Source organism: Python bivittatus, unplaced genomic scaffold (assembly GCF_059951505.1).
Source record: "Python bivittatus isolate LINGU-HERP-01145 unplaced genomic scaffold, Pbiv_v1 ctg000200_np1212, whole genome shotgun sequence".
Lineage (NCBI taxonomy): Eukaryota > Metazoa > Chordata > Lepidosauria > Squamata > Pythonidae > Python > Python bivittatus.
In genome coordinates this window covers 22,747,174-22,771,391 of record NW_028277040.1, presented here as the reverse complement: position 1 = coordinate 22,771,391, position 24,218 = coordinate 22,747,174, and the positions used below count along the sequence as shown (strand labels likewise).

The 24,218-nt window shown below is 40.2% G+C and overlaps 1 long non-coding RNA gene across 1 annotated transcript; it reads left to right on the top strand.

The window, feature by feature from the left end:
• The first annotated feature begins 4,650 nt into the window (after positions 1-4,650).
• LOC148216556 (uncharacterized) lies at positions 4,651-21,469 on the top strand. Its single transcript, XR_015795240.1, has 3 exons — positions 4,651-6,119; positions 15,349-15,405; positions 20,710-21,469. It is a non-coding gene; the product is annotated as an uncharacterized LOC148216556 (long non-coding RNA).
• Positions 21,470-24,218: the final 2,749 nt, after the last annotated feature.

Sequence of the window (24,218 nt, the reverse complement as noted above, 5' to 3'; positions counted from 1 at the left end):
GTCTCTGGCTTTTCCCTTAGCACTTTCACGACTTGGTGTGTTTTCGGATTATGGAGTGTCTGACCTGGCTTTACATCTGCTCTTCAGCCACCAATAAGCTGTCATGCACGGGCCTGCTCTTCCTTCACCTTTCCTGATTCTGCTCCTGGTTTTGTCTGGTCCTGCCTGCCCTTGCCCGGCCGCCCATACTCTCCTTGTTTCTCTCCCTTACCTCCTGCTCCAGCCAAGCCCTCTCCCACTGTGTACCCAGCTCTTGCCACATCTGCAAGCCTCACAGGAGCTGGGTGGATAACTATCAGCTGTGTACACTAGCAGCACCCTCCTTGCATCTTTCCCTGGCTCCACTGCTGCTGCTGCATCTTCTGCCGAGCCCTCTCCCCAGCAGCTGCTTCTTCTCTAGCACCTGTACAAGCCTCTCCTTACAGTCGCCTGCATCTGGCCTGTCTGCTGTATGATCTTTGTCCCCTCCATTGAAGGCAAGACGCAATGTTTTCTTTTCCCCTCCAGTATCATCCTGTTAAAAATTAAGGGAGGAAGACAGTGGGTCAAAAGGAGCTTTGAAGGAGTTGCTTCAAAGCCTTTGGGTGACTCTACTATTTTTCCCATTAAAAAGAGGTTGTGTTTTGTTTTTTACTATTTTGAAGCAAAATTGTTGCGTTGCAGTAAAGCAAAGATGGGCAAAGTATGGACCTGAGAGGTTGAACATCTCCCTCAGCCTAGCCAGAACAAGCAATAAGCAATGGTGGGCATCACAGTCTAACGACATTTGGAGGGCAACCCATAGGCTACCCCAGGCTAAACCAGCCTTCCCAGGCAAGGGCCCACATGAGTTGACAACTCCCACCATGCTTAAGGCAGCACAACCAGTGGTTGTTTTAGAACCAGACACCAAGGTATAAGAAAACAAGCAAATCTGTTAAATGCTTGAAAAGATGGATATTTTAATATTATCTCACAAGGCTGTATTCTGTGTGCTTGAAAAATAGCTGTTTTCATTTCCTTTTAATGCTTGTTCCACTCAGATAGAAAAATCAAAGTTTGAGAAAGGCTCCTACTGAAAAAAAATCCTACTGATTTCTAAGGGAGCCGTATAAAATTAAGGGCATATTTGGTTGCCAGTGTGAATTGTTTTCCTATCTGCGTATGTGAGAATTCTGGTTTAAAAATAAGCATGATTTTACACAAGGGTGGCTGTAGTTTGGGGTCTGGTCAGTCCACAAAAATTTGTCTGTATATAAGACGGAAGGTTTATCAGCCATACAAGGTGATGATTGACGTATTATTTCTGTGAAGAGTCAGCTAGTGAGTATGACCAGCCGTGGCTTCAGTGTCTCATTTTCAGGTAGCCCAAGACACCTCTGTTTATTCAAAGTTATGAATGGTGCAGAACAAACAAACAAAAAATTAAATGATAAAGGGAAGCTGTTCTTTCTTTAAGACTATACAACCTATGCAGTATAATCAAAATAATTTTGCAGTGCTGTGACTTTGAATTAAGGTCATCTAATTATTAACTAATCAACGATTACAGAATAGTCTTCAGCAGTTAACTAAAGGAGAGTTTCCTACATCTATTTTCTCTTCAAATTCCAGGAGAGCCAGACCTGAATCAGCACTCCCTTTTATCTAGGCTTTCTAATCAGCTAACATTTTAAAGATATATTGAAAAATCAGATTTTACTTTGTTTACATTTTAAAGACAAGGACTCCATTTTTAGAAAAGCATTCTCCAATACTGATATTAATAGATAACATTTAATACAAAAACATTCTGATTCTTTGGCTGGTGTGGGTCTTCCGGGCTGTGTGGCCGTGTTCTTGAAGTTTTGTTTCCTAACGTTTCGCCAGCACTTGTGACCGGAATCTTCAGAGTGCAGGAGCACAGACAGGAGCAGTTCTCTCTGTGCCCAGGGTGATGTGACCCTTTTGTGGGTATTTATAGAGATCTGGGGGGGGGAAGGGGGAATTGGGGGTGTATGTGGGGGGGTTGGGTTACTGAATGGCTGCTTGTTTTGGTGTCAAAATCTGTGTGTATCTTCCTGGGGATTAGGCAGGGTTTTTTCTTCTATTGAATTGTTAACGAGGGGCTGCTGGGGGTGATTAGCAAGTTCATTGTGTGAACTGTTCACACGTCCTGGTGGTTGAGCTGAGTTCGTTGACCTTTTGCAGGCTGTATTTTTCAGGATTGGTAGCCAGGTTTTGTTGATTTTTAGACTCTCCTCTTTTTTATTGAAACTGTGCTGGTGTTTGTGAATCTCAATGGCTTCCCGGTATAGCCTGGTATAGTGGCTGTTGGTGTTGTCCAGTATCTCTATGTTTTCAAATAGGATTTTGTGTCCAGTGTGCTTGAGAGCATGTTCAGCTACTGCAGATTTTTCTGGTTGCTGTAGTCTGGAGTGTCTTTCGTGTTCTTTTATCCTGGTATGGATGCTGCGTTTTGTGGTCCCGATGTATATTTGCCCGCAACTGCATGGTATGCGGTATACTCCTGCGGCGGTGAGGGGATCCCTTTTGTCTTTTGCTGATTTTAGCACTTCTTGTACTTTTCTGGTGGCTCTGAAGATTGTTTGGAAATTGTGTTTTTCCATCAGTTTTCCCATGCGGTCTGTGACCCCTTTGATATAGGGCAGAAATACTTTGTTGGTGGGTGGATGTTTTTCTTCTTCAGTCGCATGTTGCTTTCTTGGTTTGATGGCTCTTTTTATTTCATTCTTGGAGTAGCCATTCGCTTGTAGGACCCAATTAAGGTGGTTGAGTTCAGAGTTTAGGAATTGGGTTTCGCAGATCCGATTGGCACGATCCATGAGGGTTTTGATAATGCCTCTTTTCTGACGTGGGTGGTGGTTGGAGTTTTTGTGTAGGTACCAGTCTGTGTGGATGGGTTTTCTGTAGACTTTGTGTCCTAATTTGAGGTCTGGTTTGCGTATGACCAACATGTCTAGAAATGGAAGTTGGCCGTCCACTTCTTTTTCCATGGTGAATTGTATATTGGGGTGGACGCTGTTTAGGTGGTTCAGGAACTTCTTTAGGTCTTCTTCATCCTGACTCCAAATTGTGAAGGTGTCATCCACAAATCGGAACCAGACTGTTGGGGTAACGGGTGCGGTTTCTAAAGCCCGTTTTTCAAAATGTTCCATGTAGAAATTTGCTACGACTGGGCTTAGGGGGCTTCCCATGGCGACACTGTTCATCTGTTCATAGTACTCATTATCCCATAGGAAGTAACTGGTTGTTAGGCAGTGCTGAAATAAGGCTGTGATGTCTTCTGGGAAGATCTGTTTGATGAGTGCCAGGGTGTCCCTCACTGGTACCTTGGTGAACAGGGAGACCACGTCAAAGCTGACCAGTTTGTCCATGGGGTTGAGTTTCAGGGTGCTGATTTTGTCGATGAAATGTCCTGAGTCTCTGATGTGGGCTGGAGTCTGTCCAACGTGGGTCTGTAGAAGGGTGGCCAGATGTTTGGATAATTCATATGTTGGGGAGCCAATGGCGCTTACGATGGGTCTGAGTGGGATCGAGTCTTTGTGGATTTTGGGGAGTCCGTATAGTCTGGGTGTAAGGGCTTCTGTCTTGCATATGCGTTGAAGTACGTTGGGGTGAAGGGAGGAGCTCCTCGTCAGGGTGTTGGTTTGTTTCATGATTTTGCTGGTCGGATCCTGTTTTAGTTTTCTGTATGTGGTGGGGTATAGTAGTTCTCTAACTTTGTCTTTGTATTCATCTGTTTTCATAATTACTGTGGCATTGCCCTTGTCAGCCGGCAGGATGATGATGTCGGGGTCCGAATTGAGGGTTTCTAGGGCATTTCTCTCTTTCCTCGTTATGTTGCTGGTGGGGGGCTTTGCTCTCCGTAGGATCCTTGCTATTTCACTCCTTATTTCCTCTGCTTCCTCTTCAGGACGGTGGCAGATGGCTGATTCCACATTGGCGATGATATCTTCCACAGGAATTCTGGGGGGTGTGATTGCTACGGGGAGGAAACGTTCCAACAGATATGGAGACTAGGAACACTCCGGAACAAAAAAGCACACCTACTATGCTCCTTAACCTTCCTACTACGATGTAGAGACACTGGGACCATCCCAGCTTTTCTCGAAACGAAAAGGACTCTCAAATCTCCACAAGCTAACTGCATTTACGACCAACTTGAACAAGCCCTCCTACGTGAGAGAATACACACAACCCGCAGAAACTTGCCATCACAAAGAACTATTTGACACACACATCAGCATCAGTCAGAAAATGAGAAGCCAGGACTGGGACAAGATTGACACCCTAACCTACAGGAAAATGAAAAAGGATATCATTGACCACACAACCAGGCAAAAGCAAAAGTTTAACAAATGCCAAAACAGTCAACCAAAACCGGCGCTGGATCCCGCCCGCATTGTCATCAATTTGACAGAACACCAACTCGCGCCAGAAGAAACCGCCATCCTAGCCAAGGGAGGAAACTTCGCAACCACCAGCACAGTTTCAATAAAAAAAAAGAAAAAACCCTGCCTAATCCCCAGGAAGATACACACAGATGCTGACACCAAAACAAGCAGCCACTCAGTAACCCAACCCCCCCACACCCCCAATCCCCCTTTCCCCCCCAGATCTCTATAAATACCCACAAAAGGGTCACCTCACCCTGGGCACAGAGAGAACTGCTCCTGTCTGTGCTCCTGCTCTCTGAAGATGCCAGTCACAGGTGCTGGCGAAACGTTAGGAAACAAAACCTCCAGACCACGGCCACACAGCCCGGAAGACCCACACCAGCCATCGTATGCCGGCCGTGAAAGCCTTCAACAATACATTCTGATTCTTTCTTTCTGGTATGAATAAATAGCAGCATGAATATGTACAGATTTTAAATGGAGTTTGTAAGCACACCTATAACTTACGAGGAAATGCCTCAAATTTGATTAATAATCTTATGAACATTGTATATATAGGCCTAGAATTATTAGGAAAACAATTCTAGTATTTGCTTGAGAGCTATAAAATGAACTGCATCCCTGAACAACAACAAAACAAAAGATAGGTATTGTATTCGGTGTTAAAACCGAAAGACTGCTCCTTTCCTCCAATACTTTAGAGATAGCCACCTCAATGTTTTATTTTATCATTGTCGTAACTTTTCAATGGAACTGAAGTGTTTACAACCCAGCAACAAGTGTCATGTTTCAGAGAAAAGAAAGCTTTATAAATCTTGCTGGGGACTTTGGAGGAAGATCTATACAATAACCTTCTCTACCACAGGACATACTATGTCATGTCTCTGTGCTACCACATTTCCTGACCAATCTCAAGCACGATCATGCATTAGAGGCAACAGGTTGTTCCCATTTTCTTTTTTGCTGTATTTGTCTTTGTTACTTCCTAACATCTTCTCTACAGCAGAAGGCTCATGTTGTAGGTAAATGTATTCCCATTGTTATGCAAAGAGATGAAGCAACTGTCTCAACCTACTGCCATAAAAATGCACCCAATTTTCTTAATTCCCAGCCAGCATGGTCATCTCAACTGAGAATCAGTGTTGCTGAAATCAAAGGCAGCTCAAAGGCATTAGATTGGAGAAGGCAAGGTAATGCAAGGGTACCAGGTCCAGCCATTGCAATGTTCGATTCAACAACTCGGTGTGGAAGAAGAATTAAAAATATCTGTCTATGCCAGTGATTCAAAAAGATTCTCAACCTTTTTGAAGCTGCCGCCCCCCTAAAGAGCAGAAAATTTTTCAACACCACCCTTTGGGGGGGGGGGAAGTTACTGAATTATAAAAGGCAAAAATTTTAAGTAATTTTTTTCAGTAGACTTACACACCAAATTTGTTCGATTTAACTCGATACTTTTGCCCTGGAAGGTAATTGCATTCCTTTTATTAAAATTAAAATGACTAATGCAAAAAAAATGAAGCGAACGAAAAGCAACTCAAGAAACACGGGTCAAATCAAACATTCATATTGAAAGGACGCTCAACGCACGCGCTGCGATTAATCGCGCGGGAAGACAGCTGATGCACGCGCTGTGCTGGTTGGGATCGGAGAAGAATCGTAGTGTCGAGTTCTTCAAGGTCAGCCTACCTAGAATACAAATTCGTCTCACCATTCTTAGAAGTGCGTGAAGGCAGCCGTCGCGTAAGTTCGTTTTATTGCTGGTACAAATGGTGTAAACCGGATAATCGATTTAATAAATTTTGGGGGGAGTTTTAAAATTAAGTTCAAATGCCAAAACATGCTCATCGCCCCTCTACCGCCCAAAACATGCCCACTGCCCCCCTACCGCCCAAAACAAGTTCACCGCCCCTCAGCATCCTCCCACCACCCCCCGGGGGGGGCGGTACCATCCCCGTTGAGAACCAATGCTCTATGGGGTTCCTCTTTAGTATGCATCAGTCACGTAACTAAAGTACAGCAATCAGTTGGCCAGGGGGATTTAACTAAAAGCTCACTAAGTAGCCCAGAAGCAAGTTTTAGACTACGGTCTCTGTGGTCCCTTGCCCCTGGCCATGGGAAATGTTGGAAGGCTGGTCCTACACACCTGGGGACCCCGTGTTGCTATCCTCAAGCTAACTTCTGGCAGGTCAGTTTGCACGATTGTGACAAGGCTGCAATATCCCATATTACCACAGCTACTCAGATGAAAGATTATATATATATATACTTTATCTTTAGGCTTATACTTTTCTATTCTCCACTGAAATTGAGCTAATACATTTCCCAGGATGGAGAATTATTTTTATTTCTATCATTCAACAAGAAATCACATGAGCACAATGTTATTTATATTGCTTAATATGTTATGCCCTACTAATGTACAATAGCCATCCATACAGTAGACATCCATACATCTTATAATCAACAAATGTCAGAAATCCTAAACTTGTTTTGATTTAAATATATTTACAAAGGCAACAAACAAGCTAAACCCCTTGTTTCTGATTACTTTCAGGATATTTGATCAAATGTGCCCTCCTCAGGTTTTATTTTTTTATTTTAAATATGTTTATTTTGCCTATCTTCTTTAAGATTTCAGGGCAAAGCAGAAACCAATACCCCAATCAATAAAACTAACTGAAATTTGATTTACAACAAATTAAAATGCTTAGGTATTGAAATGGCTGTGTGTTTTGTAGGACAGGAACAGCATCACAATAATGTGACTAGTTAGTCCTGTAGCTGCCTCCAGGTGTTTCTTAAGTGTGTACACTTTGCTTTTTCTCCAGCAAAACTAAGTATGCTCACGTACATGAACAGGGAGACAGATGACAGAGCCTCCAAAGCAGTCATGAGAGCCTGGGAAAAGGATGGGGCTAATTTACTGATCAGAACAGCAGTGCTTTGAACATCCTCCCACATATTGCCAAGTACTTCTGACAAAAGATTGGGGTATCCTTATTAGCTACATCAGATTTATTTTGAGAGTACTGTTGCCCAGAATGTCATGTGTGGCATAAGAACTTTTTTTTAAGTAGTAAAAAAAGAATGAAAACCTTTGAGGAGTTTAAATTGGTAGGCCCAGATGATGATGTGGATAGTGATGATGATAAGACTATGGCCAGATTTTACCAACATCTGATAAAATTACAGTGGAACCTCAGGTTACGACCGCTTCTGTTAACGAACTTTTCGGGTTACGACCAGCTCCAGCCGCAAAATTTTGCTTCGGTTTGCAAACTCCGCCTCGGGGTACGAACAGGATACGTGGCCATTTTCCCTGCTGACACGCGGTCACGGCTTCCTGTGGGCGAGATCGCAGTAGCAAGGAGACGTTTGGTGAGGCTTGTGGTGTGTTTCGTGGCGTTTTGGAAGGTTTTTGGTGTGCTTGTTAGCATGGCTCCAAAGAAACTGAATTTGCTTCAGGTTGCGACCAATTCGGGTCATGACCAGAGTCATGGAACGAATTAAGTTCGTAACCCGAGGTACCACTGTATAAGAAAAAAGGATTTTAATTTAAAAGTCTTCCAGGCTTTTCAGTCATTGACACCAGACATCTGGAGAGGAAAAATGCACTAGGAATGGTATTTAACAGGAGTATCTGCATGCTCCCAGTTGTCAGCTGTTACATTTTTCAAACTTCTTTTATATTCAAATCTGATTCATCATCAAATTTTTCTTCCTGTTTACTTGCAGACGCCAATCAAACAAGTTTAGCACTTCAATTAAGCCAGCCAAAGAGAACACACTATTTTACCTGTACATATGAAATTAAAAAACAGAGTTAAACACGAGTTAATACATATATATGAGTTTACTTTGGAAGCTACTTATGGATGCTGTAATATGAATATATGAAACTCATAAGAGATCAATACTGAATATAATCAACAATACTCAGTAGTATTGAGTATTCAGTACCGAATACTCCTTCAACAAAAACAGTGACAAGGGTAGCAGTGAATATGGCCTCTCTCCCACAAACCCTATTCACACCTCTAAATTTCAGGTCATAGCATTTAATGATGAATTAGCCCCCTCTTCCCCAAATGAGGGGTCCTGCCATATTTTTACTCCCTCAAACTAGTTTTTCTGGAGTCTTCATTATTATTAACACATTTAAAGAGATCGTAGGAGAGCTGTGTTAGCCAAAAATCAGAAGGAGTATAGGACCACCTTTTCAGACTAACACATTTTATTAAAAGGTGTGAGCTTTCTCATGAAAGCTTATATCTTTTGATAACATATGTTAGTCCAATGAGGTGCTACCAGAATCCTTCTGACATTTAAAAAGAGTGATTCTCAGTCCTACAATTCACTGTTCTTCTGAGACACCTGCATCCTGGAGCCAAAGGCCACCATTGTTTCACGGTCACCATGTCAGACCAGGAGAGAGGAGGCTATGCCAGCAAGTTCTGTATCAGCAAATTCTCTGCCCCTGAGCCAGTCACAATAATCACAGTGCTACGATTACTAGAAATACAATAGGAACAAGTACAAGAAGATGATGAAGCTACTTTGGCCACAGGGGGCATATTAACTTATACTGAAGTGATGTGATCCCTAATACTCAGCAGACATCATACCCCAGGTGTTGGCTACATGGCAACTGGAGGCAGCAGAGTGTCCAACAAGCAGGACTCCTGCCTCCCAAGATATATTTGTTAATGTTGGCAAGCTTGCAAAATCTTGTGAGATTTTGAAGAGCTCATAGGATTTTAGAACTGGGGGTGGAGTTGACACTTATGGCCATAGAAGAATTCACAGGATGATCAGGAAAAGTTGATGAACTTTGAACTGCGGTTATCAGCAAATCCTAAAGTTATTCTCACGTGCTGTTTTAAAAATGTTGTGGAATCTACACCAGGAGAGGAACAGCCACTAATGCTGCCATAGCCATTCCATAAAGTGAACCTCTACTCAACACAAGTTTTTTTTCCTCTTTTGACATGGAGAATAGGAGAGAGTCTGTGTCCCCTTCTGGCCTGTCTACTGCCCTGAGTTGAGTGCAAAATTGAGCTGGTAAATGCCTCAATAAAGCATAGGTTTTCAGGAATCCACTTGACAATCAGATCAAAGCTGTAGTATTCTAACCCTTATCCACTATACAGAAGGCAAGAACAGGCCTTACTGGTGTTACAGTCTTCTACCCACAATGCAGCAAATGATGCAGTAGCGCCCAAGACTGCTTGGACATTTAGAAATTCAGTATTCAAAAGGTCTGGCTTTGAGTCACTATTTCTGCTCTTTAACTCATATAGCAGCTACTTAATAACCATTTAGGGAAGAGTCACACATCTCCTCTAGGATGTGACCAATTCTTTCACTCAGCATTCCTACAACTGAGGAACAAAAAGAATTCCTAGAAAAGGTTGTTCATGGCACCACCTGAAATTCCTTTTAGGAGCTCATGTCAAACTGTGCATAAAATGCATCAGTTATACTGGAGTTGAAAGCCTTGGCTGCAGACACTCTTCTTTCTCCCCTTTCTTGCAAAGGTTTCATAGCTAACATTACATATTACGGAAGCACGTGTGAACTTGGCCACACCTCAAAATCCCAAAGAATAGTTCTTTATAGAACTGGTAATAAAAAAAACCTTGCTAATTCAAAATCCCAAACAAACAGTATACGCATGAGAAGAAGGATTTATGACATGTCCGCTTAAAAAGAGGGGCCTTGTGCAAGTCAGCAGTCTTTCGTGGAAAAGCTGATGCTAATGCACCACCCCCAAGAATTGAGAGCACTGACAGCCCAAAGAACCAAGAAAACTCAGTATATCCTGGAGAAACATGGAAGACAGCTCTTGGAGAATATCCCCCCTGGCAATTTATAACACTACCAACCTATCACTGTGGTGATATATTGCACAATGCGGATAAGTTTTATATCATTACAGCAGCTGAGAGATGCTATAAACTGCTAGTGTGAAAGTCCAACATGTATGGCTTTTCTTATTCCAATCATCTTTAGAAGAAAACAGCTAGAACAGACTAAATAGATTCCAACCAAAATTAATATTGGTCCCCAAACTGTCAATAGAGATGGGATATTACATCAAATTTTCTTTGGCTGTTTCGAGGACGTTTCTGTAAAACTCCACAATTTTTCCATATAAATTGAGTGCCCAAACCATATAAGGCTAAAAGCCATAGTAAAAGCCACAGAAGAAAAGCAGAGAGTAATCTTAAACGGTAAAATTATAATATGTATGTATGTATGTATGTATGTATATATGTGTGTGTGTGTATATATATATATATACACATACATACACATACTTGTATGTATTACTTGTTTAAACAAATATTTCTACTCATGCAAAATGTAAAGAAAAGAACATTATTAGTAATTCATGTTTTTTAAAAAAGAGATGGATTTCTGTTTATTAACACACCTGGTAGGGAAAAGGAATCTCCACTCACAAGCTTTCTTTCACTAGAACTAACTCCTTCTGTTGGGACACAGAACATGCATCTGTTGAAATGCTTGGATGAAAATCCAGCAAATTTATATATTTTTCTCTTTGAACAATTTCAAGAGACAGAACTTGCAGAAAAAGAATGACTGCCAATGAAACGGACTCAAAGCCTCTGAGCTAAGAGGTGTGGATAAGATTTTGCTTTTTAAACTTAACACTGTCTTTCCCACAGAGGCTACATGTGCTACACTATGGTTTATTTTAGCCACAGTTTTGAATAAACACAATTGGCTAGGTTCATACATAACACCAAGCAACAAATCATGGTTTACAAGCTACAGTGAACTGGGTTCGCCCAACTTGTAAAGCCAGAATCAAACAATATATTATTGCCTAGTTTCAGTAGTATAAATACAGTGGTACCTCTACTTACGAACTTAATCCGTTCCGTGACTCTGATCGCAAGTCGAGTTGGTCGCAAGTCGAAGTAAATTTTCCCATAAGGTTCAATGTAATTACCGTTAATCCGTTCCGGCGTCCACGGACCACGCATCAGGGGCAGAAAAATGGCCGCTGACCACACGGCAGGGCGGAAAATGGCCGCGGACCACGTGGAACGGGCAGAAAATGGCCGCGGACCACGTGGCACGGGCGGAAAAATGGCCGCAGACCACGTGGAACGGGCGGAAAATGGCTGCGGACCACGTGGAACGGGCGGAAAATGGCCGCGGATCCGGTTCGTAAGTTGAGGCAAGTTCGTAAGTAGAGGTAAATTTTTGGGGCCGGAGCTGATCATATCTCGAAAGATTCGTAAGTAGGGGCGTTCGTAAGTAGAGGTACCACTGTACATAGAATTTTTAGTGTTTAAGTCCCAAGTAGAGCTCGTTCCTTTATGCTTGTTTGTCCCGGATAGACAGGTAAACAACTTTGGCATACTGATATGTATATGCAGATACGATGAATTATCTATATGCTATGTTATGCTGATTTAATTTCATATGAATGTGATGTCCTTGATTCTGTAAGATGTTTTTATTTTTTGTAAAGAGAATGATTTAAAGAGAAATTATTGAGCTTCTAAGAGCCCAGAAAATGAAACCACATTAGACAGCTGTTTTCCAAGATGGTAGGAAGGAGTTTTTCTAGCCCTACCAGGAACTTCCAGGGACTGACCATGGAGTTTTCTGCAAGCAAATCACTAAGTTGTATTTGGGCATCTCCAATGTCCCAGTGCACCAGTATACAAAACATTTTCTTCTGTAAAGCAATCAGGAAAGGAAAAAACTCAGTAAATGGCCTTTATCTATTATTTGAAAGTGTCAGATGCCAGCAAGCAAGAGTTCTTTCATTCATTCCTGGAATGTATATCCCCTTTTCCCCTCAAAAAGAAAAGCCATTCAAAGCAACTTACAAAATAAGAAAAGCATAAAAACTACCACTGATCACTAAAAAACACTTCCAAGAAACAAGAAGTCTACCACTAATTTTAAACTATATTCAGTCTATTTAAATATAAATATGAAGGCAATTAAGGATGAAGGGGACCAAGCTTGGAGAACTGATTGCTGTCTCTGTAAGCTGGGCAAGTACACTGTGACTTAAAAAATCTACTATAAAGAAATGGGGGTAGGGGAGGAGAGAGCATCAGATCAAGTCTACTTCATTTATACTTAGATAAAATAAGTTTAGCATCTACATGAGGCCTCTGGGTGAGGCCATCCAACAGTTTAGGGTGAGGTATCACCAGTATGCTGATGATATCCAGCTTTATATCTCCACTCCATGCTGCCTGAGCGATGCTGTGAACATCCTGTTCGGTGTCTGGAGGCTATGGGGTCCTGGATGGGTCACAACAGGCTTCAGTTCAACCCAAGCAAGACTGAGTGGCTTTGGGTGTTTGGACTTTCTGGTACCAGGGACTTTTCATCATTGGTCTTGGATGAGGTGGCACTGCCTCAGACAGACCCAGTACACAATCTGGAAGTCCTCCTGGACTCACAGCTCCTGCTTGAAGGAGGGCTTTGCACACCTTCAGGTTGTGCACTAGTTGTACCCATCCCTGGACCGGGAGGCCCTGTTCACTGTCACTCATGCCCTCGTGACCTCTTGTTTGGATCACTGCAATGCGCTGTACATGGGGCTGCCCTTGAAGAGCATTTGGAAGCTTCAGCTGGTGCAGAATGTGGCAGCACGGATAGTAAATGGTGCTGGTTACTTGGCGCATGCAACACCTCTACCCCATGAGCTGCGTTGGTTGCCAGTATGTTGCTGGGTGCAACTCAAGGTGCCGGTTGTCACCTTTAAAGCCCTTCATGGCTTGGGACTGGGTTACTTAAGTCTCTCCCCAGTTGTTTCTGCCCGTCTGATCCAGTCAGGCAGGAGGGGCATGCTTCGGATCCTGTCAGCTAAGAAATGCCGGTTGGTGGGACCTAGAAGACATGCCTTTTCTGCGGCAGCACCTGCCTTTTGGAACTTTCTCCCTCCGGAGATCAGGACGGCCCCAACTTTTCCTAAGTCCTTAAAGACCTGGCTCTGTGCCCAGCCCTGGGGCCCTGAGTACATGCAGGAACCTGTTTCATGGTTAATTTATTCATTATAATGGCTGCTTTATTCTCGGCTGCCATATATTTTAATGTTTGTATTATTTTAATTGTTTTTATTTTTAAAATTTTGTTCACTGCCCAGAGTCACTTGGTAAGATGGACAGCCATACCAATTAAACAAACAACCAACCAAATACATTCTACAGTATGCACAAAATCTTCTTACCGTATAATGGGGAAAAAAGTCGTACGTCTGAGGAAGATGCATGTGTCCTTGCCATGTATATGTAAAATATTTAAGGAACTTCTGAATATGAGTGGAATGGAGATAATACTATTTCTTACCGTTAAACCTTTGTTCCCAGCTTCCTAGGTGTGCCTACACACTGAATATGTCTGTGTGTACAAACTAAAAGGGAAGCATGAGTAGGTATGTGCCTCTGGGTTTCTATGGATATACATCTGCAATTCATGTTTGTAAATAGATGCATGGAGGAAAACAATACATTTTCAACAGATACATAATGTATTTTTGAATATCATCCCAAAATTATTATTCCAAACACTGCAAATAAAATTAACAAACTTGCCAGTGGTTTTCCCTCAGTTTTAACATTCCAGATTATAGCAAATCATTCTGAAACAAAAACTCAAGCAGATGTCTACTAATTAGCTGCAGTACACGTTTTAGAAAGCCCAAGTATATGTTTAGTGATTTTAATGGCAGTATTATTGATTCTGAAATAGTATAACAATCCACTTTTAGTGTCTTGCTGTACTAAATACAGTACTATTTTATTAATTAGATTTCAAATCATTATCTAAAAGCGTTGCATTACTAGACAGCCCTCAAATCTACACAAATGATTCTTCCAGATGGGAAGGTTATTTATTTTTCAACCACAGAATATATCTGTTATTTATAGAAACTCCAATTACTTGTATAAGATTTGATGGTAAAATAAAGTAACTATTCTATAAGATCAGCCAGAGTTTGCACATTGCAAAAATATTGTCTCTAAATATATACAGTTGTTTGATATAGTTGTTAAGGTCCAAGTCTACCCAAAGGAATTCAAGGTTACTAGGGAATTTTGGCCCAGTCTTTTCTCTCAGCCCAATCTATTTGTGGGGTTATTGTTGGGGAGGGGGATGTATATTGCCCGGAGCTTGTGGAGGAAAGGCAGAATATAAATCTAACACATAAATAACTGGTACCCATCAATTACTGGTTTTATAGAAAAATAAAAGTTTTCAAAACTGAAAGGATATTTTAGCAACAACACTGGCTCATTCAGGAAAACTTATTTTAGGCACACAATTTCCCAAAAAATATCATGACTAAATAGATTCTTTTCATACTATAATCTGTAAAATGCAGAGGAACAAGTGATCTCAAAGTACAAATAACATGTAAATCTAGAGTAGGAGAACTATAATTCTCTAGGAGTTCTCAGACTCTATCAGTTCCAATTATCACAGCTAATAGTTGTATGCAGTGGGTGTTTTATTCTAACATCTAAATGGCCACAGGCTTCCTAATCCACCTCTAAAGCTTAGCATATTTACTTGGGACAGTGGAAGTTACTACCATATTATATATTTAAGAATTAGATGTTCATTACAGCCATTCACAGACTGTGCATGGATACTCAGAAGACTTTTGGAGTTCAGTAGAAGAATTTACTCCTAGACCAGCACATGTATCAGAGGGAGAAAGCCTTTTGTGGCCAGGGTCATTCTGTATATGTCTGTGTGTTGTAGGAGGAAAGCTGTGTTACTCCCTATTTTAATTGGCCTCCAGAAGGAGGAGAGTGTATGGCAATAATGCTATGATACAGCATACAGTAGAAAGTAAGCCTGAATTTTTCAGCTCATTTGGGGGAGGGGCCCAGTATACCGTTTTGCTTATTAATTTGGTAAATAACCCTGAAATAACATACTGCTGAACTTTGGTGTTTTGCAGTCAATTCCAGCAACTTGATCTAAGAGTGGAGAAGAAGTTATAATAAAGGGGATGGAGGTAAGATGTGCTCTGCAAAACGGCCACTCAAAGTATAATTAGCTAATAGGTAGTAGGATGAAGAAAATGGACAAACTCTAAAAGCAGAAAGTTGCCATTACTTGGTCTTCAAGTTGCCATTACTCCCAACTCCCATTAGCCCCAAATCACATGTTCTGTGGTCTGAATTGGGGCTGAAGGGAACTGAGAGTCCAGCAACAACATAATGGCATCAGGCTCCCATTCTTTCCTTAAATTATGGTGATGAAAATATCCATTGAAATTTTGAATATTCATGGTGTGCCAAAGGATTCAGATATTTATTTGGCTTACCCACCTCATTCAGGTTTGGCACAGAATTCTTTCATACATGAGTCACACGCTTGTCCCTGAACAAACAGGAAGAAGATATAGACTACATGGGAAATGCATTCTTTCTGAACAAGAAAATCAGAATTTACCCCAGCTGTTTGGTGAACAAAGCAGGCAATTTCCTCAGAGCATGATGTGGGAACAACTAGGCTTTTGATTGAAAATTCTGGCTGTTGCTGGTTTGAAAAACCAACCATTTTTAATAAATATGTCTTGCCACAAAAGTGGCTAACTAATGAATCACTATTTTGATCAGCTCACATTAGAGAGAGGAGATACAGATTGTAAATGACCTGGATGCAAGAGAGCTTAAGCTTGTTTAACAATATAACCTCTCTTAGGAAGTCTTGAACACCAAAGATATCCATGAGTGCATCTACCATTTACCTGATCTCCCATCATTTCAGTCATCCTTTATCTCCTAGGATGTGTAGAAAAGAGAACAAAGACCACGGGAACGCCCAGGCTCCCATTTGAGAAAGGGTAAAACAACAGGTCATCATATGCAAAAACAAAGCACCCTGCAGAATTGAAGAATGAGCACCTCTATTACAGAGCCACCCATTAAAAAAAAAAACAAGAAAGAAAAGAAACAGATCTGAACTGATTGGAAGGTTTCCAATTACACAGAAATGATTAAGCTGCCTCCCTCCAGTGGTTTAGCTTGGGAATGCCTTCTGAGCGGAAAGGCAGGTAGAAAATGAATGAATGAATGAATGAATGAATGAATGAATGAATGAATGAATGAATGAATGTTATCTTTCTGTGGACCAGGTTGTTGTTATGTTTTTCTTCAAAAAGGAAGAATAAAAACAACCAACAGCTGTTTTTTCCAACTAGCCTCCAGTAAAAGCAGGGGCAGAGCAGAAATATCAGTGCCCCATAATGCTAATAATACTTCATCATTTATCACAAGGAAATCCATGTTGCACCTTCTTCACTGAGCACCAGATAAAAGCCATAGCAATAGCGATACTAGCTCCTTCTCCGTCTTCCAGTTTTACATTTTTAAGGGCAAAATGAAGCTAAAGTTTTGCTCAGGCTACAGAAGATGCTTCACAATGAGGCCAAGTGGACTTCTTAGGTTGGTACTACATCTGGAAGGCCATTAAAACCTATATATAGTAGTCCCAATCAGAGAGACTGCATGCACCAGTCTCAATGACATAATTTTATAGCCATTCCCTTATTTTTTGAAAGCAATTGTTTCAAGATCAAGAAACTCATTCCATGCAGATACTGTCTTTGGAATTTATGTCTGCTTTGAAAATCACCAACCCAAGTGAGGGAATGCTATGTTTTCTCTAAAACTTCTCCTGTTCATAAAGTATCTATATCAGCCCCACTGCTTCTGAAGCAAAATCACAGCAATAAAGATTTGAGGATTGTAGCTGGATAGGGGGAAAAAAATCCCAAAATAATATCAGTTCCCTAATTGCTTTTGGAAAGCCAATTCTCAGTGACAATAAATATGTACATAAAACTCCCAAGATCAGTTCTTGGGAGAAGTGGGAAACAGGAAGTCAAAAGGTAGACTGAAGTGAAAAAGCAGCATGGAGAATGGGAAGTAGCTTAAGAGCAGCCCAGGAACTCTGAGGCTGATCCTGGGTGCGTCCAGCCTGGCTTCGACATGGTGTTAGCTCTCCCCTCTTCTTCATCCAACATCTGCTACAGAAGCAGTGCCACATTCTCCCTCAACATTAATCATCAACGTGAGGAACAGAAGGCAGGGCACTCCACCTGCAAGAATCTCTTATAATTAACACTATTCTTGGGATAAAAACAGCCAGTTTCCAGAATAAGCAGTCATATTTAGCAGGATGGAAATAAAGATAGCTTGACCTAGTTTGCCATTGACTGGGCTAAGAATTTTTAGTGATATCAATGTCAACTTTTGATCCAAAGTGATTATTTGGAAATAAAGACAGCTACAATGGACAGTGAGCTGAGTCACAGATGCATCGGAAGTATTTCTTTGCTCACTGCTTGTTGACCTGTTGCTAATATTTAAAACTAACTCCAGAGAGAAATAATGTGTCTAAAAGCATGGGAAAGCAAGTTTCCTCTTTGAACAAATGAAGTGGTTATACGAATCATACTACTGGTGCCAATGTAGCTTTGACTGGCAAGTCAAAGATCTCCAGACTGAATCTGCAATCTGAAGCAAGCAAGGCATGTGTCCTAACACTGAGATAAGGAACGCTCTATCAAGTGCTAAGTATCTATCTGCATGGAAGCGGATCTTAAGTCATTGGAGGACTAGAGCTTTAAATCATTTTGTGGCTCGGTAGTCACCTAAATGCAAGATGAAAAGGAAATAAACCTGGGGAGGCTGTGAGTCTAAATTATGGGAAAATAAAGGAAACAACTAAGTAGTTTTACCTCAATCAACAAGAGTCCAATTTAAATTTGCTTTTGGCCTCCTATCTTTCAAGGCATGGAAGCTTGCGACATACGCACAAGCTCCCCTACATACCGCTTTCAAATAAGGATCAAGATCTGCTGTCAGCTGTTGTTCCCCATTCAAATCATTGGGAACACATAAGAGCAGGAAAACTACATACTGTATGTATGTTTCATTAGGCAGTACACTGTATGTCCCTAAAATATACAGAAAGCCATTTTGGTGTAGTGGTGAAGGCATCAGGCTAGAACCCAGGAGACCCAGACCTCTAGTCCCACCTGAGGCATGAAGCCAGCTGGGTGGCCTTGGGCCAGTCCCTCTCCCTCAGCCCTAGGAAGGAGGCAAAAGCAAGCCACTTCCAAAAATCTTGCCAAGAAAACTGCAGGGACTAGTCCAGGCAGTTGCCAGGAGTCAAAAACTCACTCAAAGGCTACACACACACACACACACACACACACATTCATTTGAACATGTGAAGTAATTCACATACATATCTTTGCATGGCAAAAGTCAGATATCTTAAACTAGAAAGGCAGACAAGATAGTTCAAAGAATACAAATTTTGCTTTTATGAATTTATTCACAGCTCTGCGAGTTTTTCTCAAGGACTTAGGTCTGATTCGAAACACAAGTCACAAATGACAGGTATTCACTATTTATATTTTCTCTGAAAATTGACTGTGTTATATTCATTACTTGGGGACTGAAGCATCGAGTCATTAGCTGGATTAGCCATTATTATTATTATTATTATTATTATTATTATTATTATTATTTATTGGATTTCTCTCCCGCCCATCTCCCCTACAATAGGGGACTCTGGGCAGCTTACAAAGACATTAAAACTATAAATATATATAAAATACATAATATATAGAATTAAAACAATACTAAAAAAGGAAAATCCAAGAAGATGGAAAATCGGGCCGGGGACAGCCGGCCACTACGGGATCGATATTACATATCGAACAGCATACTCTGTTTTCTATACTTCCTCAAATCATCTAAGTTTTTCATATTAACTCATATCATCTAAGAAACATAATATTTTTAAATGGAATTACTTCACATGTTCAAAAGTTAACAAATGAAGAGCCAGAACATGATGGATATGCGTGATCAAGATCAGAAGATCTTTTGCAACTGATGTATCTGGAGTGATGTGCTTTAAGCACACGACACAGAGTAGTTAACTCAACTGGAAGAATTACCTTTCTTCTCAAGAAATATAGGGATAAACCCTGTAAGGTCAGTTGGTTGATTTATGAATTAATTTTCATCACTTAAAGTGAACATTCTCATCAACACTGGCAGCCAGTGTTCTCACACCTTTACCGTAAGATGGTACTTCTTCTCTGGCTGGATTAAAATGAGATGACTTTACCAGACAACTTTCCAGTTATTTCCAACATCAAGACCAACCTGGAAGTAAAAGCAAAAGCAAAAATTAAGCTATCCAACTTTTTTTTCACATTTTCAGACAATTAAAAAGGAAATTTATTAAAGCTGTTCAAGAGGTGTTTCAATAGATCATCCAGGAACAACATGTTGAGCAGAAGAGGTTAGCTTGTGTGTTACCTTGTTTTGTATCACTAAGTAGCTATTTTTAAAATGTACTTCTTCTAAAAAGCTGTTGCTTTCTCTTTTTTCTTAAAAGATGTAAACTTTAACAAAGAGACAAAATGTATATATGCAAAATAACCCACTCCTAGATTTAAAAGACAAATCATGAAAAGAGAATGTCTTAATCTGGTATTATTAAAATGTTGCTACTTTACTGAATCCTAATCTCTTATTGAGAGCCAACTTGGTGTAGTGGTTAAGGCTAGAGTTCTAGTCCTGCCTTAGGAATGAAGCCAGCTGGGTGACCTTGAGCCAGGGCCTCTCTCTCAGCCCTAGGAAGGAGGCAAGGGCAAACCACTTCTGAAGTCTTGCCAAGAAAACTGCAGGGACTTGTCTAGGCAATCACCAGGAGTCAAGACTGGCAACCCCCTCCCCCCCAAAAAAACTCTTATTGAAAATAAATACACTATCAATGAAGTTATTCTGGTTGGTTTATGATTGTATGTATGTATGTATGTATGTATGTATGTATGTATGTATGTATGTATGTCATCGCCATCTCGTTAAAAAGCAACATTAACTATTCAAACTTGTTTTTTAGAGAACAGTTGAGTTATGGAGTAAGTCTGTACTTGAGTAAATTTGATACTTCTTTTGATCACAGCTAAAAATCCTTCTCATAAGATGATTAGCAACGTAAGTGTAACTCCACAGTCTGAAACACACACACATATTCAAACAGCCAACCAGCCAACTAACTAACTTCATATTTAGAGACAAAGTCTGATGGCACTAGAAGTCTGGTGGGCACCAAGTGAGACATCTGTAGGTATTTTGGCACCATGAGATGTTGCCTTGCTTCTCTAACTTGAGCTTGTATATTCTTTTCATTTTTCTATGGAAAAAAATTATTTGTGTTAATATTATATTGTAATATTGTAATGATTTTGCTGCTGGTGTTCATCTCTTCATTATTCTATTTTTAGATTTGTTCTGCACTACCTTGGTAACTTTTTAACACAAAAGGCTCTACTGTATGAACAGACGAACAACCCCAATTCCCCATGGAAGAGAGCTTGTTTAACTGGAAGTACCCTTGGAAAATAGTTCCTTAGGCCTTGATCAATGTATTGCAGGCACCCGTAATGAATATAAGAAATGGTCTTCTTTTTACTATGGCAGATTTTACATTGATCCTTTTTGGTTTCTGAGAATTTTCAAGTGCAATTACTGCTGTGTAATAATATATTAATAAATACTACATGGTGCCCTAAATTCTTTTGAATTGCCATTTGGTGCTACACACTACAATACAAGGCAGAGTGAACAATTACTGAATAAAGTAAGATGATTTGAAGGTTATATCTGCAAGACAACTTGGGCTTACAATGTGACGTTGACCATCTAACTCACAAATTGTACTGATGGGCAGAACCTCCCCCATCCCAGCCTGGAGATGACCAGAACTGAACTTGTGATTTTCTGCTTGCAGAGCAAATGCTATATCTAGGGACTGAAGAATCCATCTGATTTACTTTCCATGACAGGCACAATAGTTTGAACTCTTCTTTTTCTGTAGCAGAGCCACATGCAATCCCTGAAAGCTTTTAGCATTCTCTAAAAGTTGCCACCCACCTCTAGTGGCAGAATAAGAAAATAAATAAATATATGTATATATTTAAATATATGAAATAAATGGAAAATAATCATATTTAATGGGCTAAACTTAAACGGAGACTACATGAAATCCAATGGACCTGGGCTGCTAATCTTTCCCTCTTAACAGTGCACATCCCTGTTCTATCAACAGATGCATATTCATTTCCATGTACATAAAAATATGTCCACATATTTGTACACGGTATTTCATAATATATGTAATTTGGCATGCAGATTTACCAAATAGACAAAATTTTAACGCTATTATCAGAACTACTTAAATTTTAATTGTATGTAGCTTTATATGCTACATACTATTAGCAGCAAAATTTAGGGAAGTGAAAAGGCCAAACAACAAAAATCTTCTTGACTTGATTTGGGACAAGATTGACCTCTGATTCATTTATTTACTGAGATTGTTTCATAGGAATCTTACCTATCGCTATCGCTGGGCTTACTCCAAAACTTGACTACTGTTATCTAGGCCACTATCTTGTACTTCTTGCCTTGACCCACCTTGTTTTCTCATGTCTAGGTAGATTAGCTTGCATTCAGTTCCCCAAAAGAACACTTTATCCCTGATAAAACACCAAAGCTGAACTCCCCAGATGGCATGACTCAAAGCTCTCTTGGTGAATTACTAGCCTTGAGAACAATGGTCATGGTCATGAGTGCATGAAAAATTGCCGTGTTAAAGTTTGAGCAATTGTAACCATTAGGCCATTTACATTTTTATTTCTAAGACTAGATTCTTGGGGCTCACATGCCACCAATAACAGCTTAGCCTCCGTTTTGTATCTTTATCTTTCATGCCGGAAATGTCTGTCTGCAGAACAGTTCTAAATGGTGCCTAACGCAGGCTTAAGGTTTGTCTCCGTGTTTTCAGTGCGGATCTAAAAATTGAAACTTTGGAGAATAGCTTATCCACTGTTTTTCTTTAAACCTTCATGATTACTGTGTAACCATAACAGCTTTCTCACGGCTTCCAATATTTTCCTCTCTATCCCCCTCACCTGGGGTCCATAATTTTAACTGCATCAAGATGTTTTGTTCTGTGTAGCAACCCAAACTAGTCATTTCGAAAAAAACCTTCTCCTCCTTGATCACTGAATGTTATTCTCTACTCTCCACCCTGTTGTCTTCTACCTTTAAGTTAAAATTATTTGAAACAGCATGCCAGCTGAGGTTTTACTTTGATGGAAATGTGAGTTTACCAATTTTTCAGTTCTGTAATATCCAAGATTGCTTCACAGTATGGCTCTCTTTCCATAACACCTTCAATGAGGAGTTTGTGTATCATGGAACACCAAAAGCAGATCTACTAGTCTAATCAATTAACTCCAGGGGGTTGGATTTATCTCTTGTACAATTTAACTAACTCCACGTAGTCAACCATGCTGGGAAGCTGACTGTGCTATTAGGCAACCCTTACCTCTCCCAAAACTGAGACAAAATCCAGGGACCTTGCAAAAATAGCATCTCTCTAGCCCAGTACTCCTCAACTTCTTCTTTTTTTTTTTCTGATGACACCCTATAATATTCTGCGCCAGGCTTCTTCCATTTCCATTTTCTACTAGCATGGTTGCATCAGGAATGCATATTGGAGCCATGAATGGAATTGCTGGGTGAAATGAAATAAGTGAGAATCTAAGTGTTTATTTTCAAAACACCTTTGTGGAGTTACAACTTCAGTAAAAAAAAAATGAGGGGAAAAATTGGCAGCCTTCAGAATTGTTAATTACTATATTTACTGCATCACCAGTATATTTCTAATTTTAAATAACATGAAACAACTAAACAAACAGAAATTTATCAGGATTCTTTTCTTTCATCACCTAGACTGAGGGATACTAAGGCTTAATTTGATTTATGTGTTCTTTTGATATTAGGAGGAATACTGGAGAAACACACTGGCATTTCTTCCTCAACCATCTGTAATCTATCCCTTTTCTGAGTTTTTATGTTTATGCGTGCACAAAAGCCCAACTTGCACAGATAATAAGTTGGAAATTGCATGAGGATTACCAGAGCCTTTTTTGCTATCTGAGAGTATTCATACTTCACCTGTATCCAAAAATCATCAGGAACCTTTCCCATAAATTCCAATTAAATTTCAAATTGAGACCATTAGATGTATCCATTCATTTCTCCAGTTGTGTGAGACTAAGATGGAACTGGTTTGATTTTGCTTCATAAAGGGATTTCCCAACCAGTCACAGTTTTCAATGGATATATTTGGAAAACAGTACTGAATTTTATTTTCTAATTTTTCAAGATGCTCAGCAATTTGTGGCATAACCTCACTGTTGTTTGCTGCAACAATATTTGGGAACAGTTCCATATCGTCCTCTTTCATTTTCCGCAGCCTAAATCTTAACTTCTCTCTCATAGCAGTAATTTTGGCTGAAGAAGACGAAGACATTTTCCGCTTTGCCTTACGTGCTGGAGTTTACCCTTTTTAAATGTTCAAAATCATCCTCTGAGTAAGATAACTTTGTAGACCAAGTATCATCTGCCAGGAGCCTTAAAATTCTTCTTTTTGCTCAAAAGTAAAGAAAATCAGTACTTCATTTTTCAGTTACACATGTGACAACACTTTTCCTCTCAAAACCCTTTGACCTCTGTGTGGAAGAGGAGGTTTAGGTGATTTGTTCCAATTTTTTCATTATATTTGGTAAACAAATGTGGCTTAAATGACATACATTGAACATAGTCCAACAATTTCACAACTTTGCCTAGCGGAGTTTCCTATTTATGGCCACTCGCAACCAATATGTCACGACATAGAATATGACTGTTTACTTTTTTTCACTAATGACACAAAGTCATTTATTGG